The sequence below is a fragment of the Dermacentor andersoni genome, chromosome 3, assembly GCF_023375885.2.
Source record: "Dermacentor andersoni chromosome 3, qqDerAnde1_hic_scaffold, whole genome shotgun sequence".
Lineage (NCBI taxonomy): Eukaryota > Metazoa > Arthropoda > Arachnida > Ixodida > Ixodidae > Dermacentor > Dermacentor andersoni.
Window position 1 is genome coordinate 159,537,138 of NC_092816.1, and position 3,775 is coordinate 159,540,912.

The window sequence follows — 3,775 nt, forward strand, 5'->3', positions numbered from 1 at the left end:
GGTTTATGCCTGATGTGGTTTGACCTATCAAGTTAACGCGGGCCCGCCGAATAGAAACGCCGAGCTATTTATATTGCTTGACTATGGGTATGACTTACTGTTGAATTGACGCCACGTAATGACTCCCAATTTCTCTGCGCTAAACTTGAGGCCTAGGTTTGTCGCTGCATTGCCACAGATATTCGAAAGTGTCTGTAAGTATCTCGTGCGGCTGCGCCACGACGTAAGCGCCCCCACCGCAAACCATCGCGAGTGGGCAACACCTTTTACAGAACTTAAGGCCTTCTCGCTGTACCCTCTCCCCTTGAGCTACGTCACGCAAAAGAGGCCCACATTGAAGTTCCGTGCAGCGTGCTACGAGCGGCGCAGCTGTGTTGAAAATGAGACGCGGAAGACCAATTCGGCGACGACAGCGATAACAATTCGATTAGTTCCGGGAACCCTGCTGCTCCTTAGATAGCTTCGGGGTTAGAATAGTCCTGGCATGCTGCGACATGCTTCCGAGCGCATCTTTTTATTTTTTCTGGATGCGAACCGTGCATGTATTCTCTGCGCTTGTGCTGCGATTAGGTTGTGTGTCCGGCAAGCCTTCATTGCAGCGGAATGTGGATTACGTTCATGCCAGGATATGCTTAAGTGTTGCGTGCCCAATTGCTGGAGCAATCGCAAATCGGGGCCGAAATTTCATGCGTTCATGTTTCCGCAATATGAATGACAGAATATTGGGTGCCAATGCTAAGGGAAAGCAGAGAAAGGCTGGTATTCAGTGGAATAAGGCAGCTGCTTCTTTGTAAATAGTTGCACGAAATTTTGTATCTACATTGCTAAACTCATTTGAGGTGTTCTAAATATGTGGACAGCAGTGCTATATGTAATAATGCCTCGAAAGCGAAATCATTCGTATAGAGCCTAATCTAGACTGGAATAAAAGCTTGTGTCCCGAATGCGGAGAAGGGCACACCAGTGAAGTTGTCATGAGATATGTGTTATGGTGCAGTGCTAACATTCTGTTGAAGAACTTTTGTGGTCACATGAACGGCAAACTCTGACGCCGACGATAAATTAAGGCAAGGAAGCTACTCTGAAGAAAAGGGCAGCACTGTGACTTTTCAATATAAGCCATGCTCCCTGTCATCATTTACCCAAAATTCGTTCTCAATCCTAAGGTTGAATTATTTAACTTTTTATGTACAGGCTTTTTAATCATACAGCGCGTGAATAGTTTTGCATAAATAAAATAATCTTGGAACACCCTCTGTTCTCTAGGGACTATCTGCTCAACTATGCCTAAAGAAACAGTAACTGCGTTCTGGTTAACGTTGCCCATAAGGGCGCGATCCCTTCATGCAACACGTTTCTTTGTGCACGCCACCGGCCTCTTCTCCGTGACGGTTCACGCCGAGCACTCAGGCCTTCTCTTGTCTGGGTGGCGTTGGGACTCGCATAGGAACCAGTAGGAACGACAGGATATGTCTTTGCACGCGCGATGGCGCCGGCGTATACGTCCATCCCTAGACACTTGTCTGTTGATGGTTTTTCATTGAATACCATAAAACCTGACTGTCAACGCTAAATGTTAGTCCTAAATTTTCGCATTCTTGTCCAGAGATTTCAGGCACACGTTGTATATCACTTTGCTTGTTAGCAAGCAACACTATGTCGTCCGCATGAAACAAACATAGATGCTGCTGCTCTAATATGATGGCCGCCTGCTTGTGTGAGAGACTAAACCCGATATCACTTCTTTCTAGCGCCCGTTCCATCAATATTATGTACACCATGAAGAGCGCCACGAATACTGGACACGCCTGTTGCAGTCTTTTGGTGATATTAACTTTCCCTTCGCTCCTCACCCCCTTCCCCTTCAACAAAAACGGTATTTGACCCCCCAATGATCCGCGCCATATGCCCAGAGAGCCGTAATCCATGACAGAAAAAAATCGTCGGCACGGCAGCCACGTTCAGACACCTTACCTGTTCTTCCACCGTGATACCAGCCCCATATCGGCCCTTGCGCTGACTCCGTATGTCGGACATGTGGCCTCGAAGAGGAATAGTTAGTACAACCAGCCCTCCAGTGTGCCAGTTTCTCCCCACGACACACCAACGGCACCGCACTTCCGCCAGCCCTTGGATTTGGGAGCGAGAACGGGGTGCGGGAACCGGGTGCGATGGTGTCTAACGCAATTCGCGTAACGAAGGCCAGACTGGCACAATGGTGGCGTATGATTTGGCAACGGCACAGAATAGCCAACTCTGAGGGGAACAGATCAAATTCAGTGTCTAACCGTCAATGTCTGTGCACTAGGTCGGGGTGTGTTTACAAAGGAACGATGATCGGTACTCCTCCCCTCTTATATTTTCCCCCTTTTTTATCGCCGTGTATATATTTTATCCGTCTAGGGCGCCTTAATGTAGCCCGCCCGTTACAAAGGATTCAGCCACAAATAATTTTATTCATCATCACTGCTAGCAGTAGCACTACTATCACTGTGGAATAAAAAAACTCAGTGCCCTTCCACTCTATGAAGAAGGATGACCAGCGGAGCTGTGTATGTGGGCCCCTTAATGGCAAACTGCATCTCCGCCACGGGTTGGGCCGGTACTGCTTTATCTTCGCTATCGGCCCACGTATGAGGAGTTTTTTGCTTACGACACGAAAATTTCCTTGGAAGGTAGAGGTATACAGCTTCGCTGTAATAGGACAACGGAGATTCACAACGGGAACTAAGAAATGAGAAGCAAAAATCTGCACAACACAAAGGCAGTGCCTTCCTCTTTCAGGCTCGAGCTGGTTGCCTAAGGATAAAAACATACTGTAGCAAATATTCGCAAGAAGAGGAGACATGTGCCTGCAGCAGCGGCAGCATACACACGAAAAATTCCGAAGACCACTCAGCCTATCGTAATTGAATCCGAAAGAATTCACCCAGTGATATCCGTAGGTAATGAACCCCTTCCAGAAGCGCTTGGACTTAAAGTGTGCGGAAGTAACAACCCGTCAGTAGTCGAGATAAGTGCGATACGTGTACATTATTGGTGAAAAAAAGGAGGAAAAGATTGATACGACAGGATCCGCTTGCGATCCATTCCACTCTGTGAAGGTGGATTCCCAGCGAAGCTGTTTGGCACAAGACACAGTGGTGACACAGAATTTTGAACAAAGGTATGAACTCATTTACTCTGATTTTTTTGTGAGCATTGGCATGGATGACGGGACCGCCGTCCAAAGTAGCTGCAAGAAACTAGACACACGTGACGTTTCAACGGGAACGCCACAACGGGAGGCCGGAAGGAAAGTAGATACGAAGCGCTTGGAACGCCGACAAAGAGAGGACGGTGCGAACGTAGACATGGCCGACGCTTGTCAAATAGTAGTATCTGTTCTTACCAGCTTAATATCTGATACGGGTTCCATTGGGACCCAAGTTATTAAACTTACTTTTGCAACTTGGCGGAATGCTTGAAGCTTGCTTCACTTCCTCCGCGGGTCGGTCAGTTATTGCACTACCTCCGGGATCGGGCCAGGTTTTTTGCCAACGCTGTACAAAAATGCACGGAAGCTTAGCCACAAACAGCTTCGTTGCAAAATGCTACAGTGTAAGACATGTGATGATTACCTGAATAATTCAAGCAGGCTATGTGGATATTTGTCATTGCTCCGCTTCAAAGGGGAAGCCAATAAATCATTATCATCATCATTATCACTGGGATTTGAAACAGTCATAGATGCATCAACTTACTACTACAGCAGCCTTTTGTCTTCAGAAGTGGC

At 47.3% G+C, this 3,775-nt stretch overlaps 1 pseudogene; it reads left to right on the plus strand.

The window, feature by feature from the left end:
- Window positions 1-3,353: 3,353 nt before the first annotated feature.
- Window positions 3,354-3,533, plus strand: LOC126524780 (U2 spliceosomal RNA; annotated as a pseudogene).
- The last annotated feature ends 242 nt before the right edge of the window (window positions 3,534-3,775 follow it).